A 1,361-nucleotide genomic window follows, 5' to 3' on the forward strand; every position below is an offset into this window, starting at 1 on the left:
GGCTATTCGGGGTGAAACTTGAACATGGTGACATCCAATCCTCACCACCGATAAATAAGGACACAAGAGGCTCAGAAAGCCCAAGTAACTTGCCCACGGTAACACAGCAAAGAGAAGTAGGAGCAAACAAAGCCAGGGTTAGGACAGAGCTACAGAGAAGGAGGTCTGAATGCCTCTTCATTCAGACTGGAAATAATACCACCAGCTAACATGTATTGATCATGGTATTAGCGTTACTTCATTTTACAGAGGAGGATGTGGAAAGAAGGTGTAGATGTGAGGCCCACGGCAGGCAGAGCTAGACTTCAGGGCTCATGCTCCCAGCCACTCCAGGACAGCAGAGGGTGGGTGCAACCTGCAGGCCCACAGGCCAACTGAAAGAGGGGTCAGTCCAAAAATTGACACAACTGTCATAATCTGAATGGGATGGCCAAGCTCTCTGGAAGGATCAGAAGAATAGGCCCCATTGGCCTCCATTTCCACCCACCAGCTGAGGCTCCCGCCCCACCCTGGACCTGATGTGGCCCCCACCGCCTGCTCGGGGAATCCTGGCAGCAGAAGGGACAAGCATCTGCTCCAAAGCCAGGCTCCCGACCTCCTGACTATATGACTTCGGCAAACTCTCCATGTTTCCGCTGCTTGATTTGTAAAACGGGGGTCAGAGTGGTACCTACCTCACAGGATCCCTATAATCAATAGGGGGTAACCCATAAGGCCATGATCACATTTGCTTGGACCAGAGCAAGCGCCTAATAAATGTCAGCCACCAAGCACCCGCTCTGTGATGAGAGAGCAGGGTCATGGTTCTAGCAAATGCGTGAGCCGCCAAGGCTCTGAGTGATGAAAGAGCAGGGCTGTGGTCGCCACCTCCGGGTAGAGTGGGCGGCGGAGAGCAGAGGCTAGAGGGAGACGCTGCCCCAGAATCCTAAGGGACTGGGGATCCAGGGCAGCTGCAGTGATGCTAGGAAAAAACAAACCCGAAAGGGTGGCGGGGTGTGCATGGTTTTCAAAAGACAGCCCAGATCTGGGCACGGACAGGCTTTGGTGGGAGGGGAGCTGGAAATCCCCACCCTGGAGGGTGGCAGTCCGGGGGGGCCCTGGGGCCGGAAGCCCAAACAGGGGGCGGGAGGTCGGAGCTGGTGTAAGGATGAGCGTGCAGACGTGGTCCTCAGGCTTGATCCACGTGGAGAGATGTGGCCACAAACTGGAAATGTGGGGGAGAGGCCACGCTGTGGACAGAGGAAGCCGGAGGTAAGGACACGCCAGGCCAGGCCAGGCCCGGTGGAGGCCGGGCCGCCCGCTCCCCTTGCCGCATCCCGAACCCCAGACATCGGGGCAAGACATCCGTCCCAGCAGGATTC

This window comes from Lipotes vexillifer, unplaced genomic scaffold (assembly GCF_000442215.2).
Source record: "Lipotes vexillifer unplaced genomic scaffold, Lipotes_vexillifer_v1.1 scaffold240, whole genome shotgun sequence".
NCBI classification, from domain to species: domain Eukaryota; kingdom Metazoa; phylum Chordata; class Mammalia; order Artiodactyla; family Lipotidae; genus Lipotes; species Lipotes vexillifer.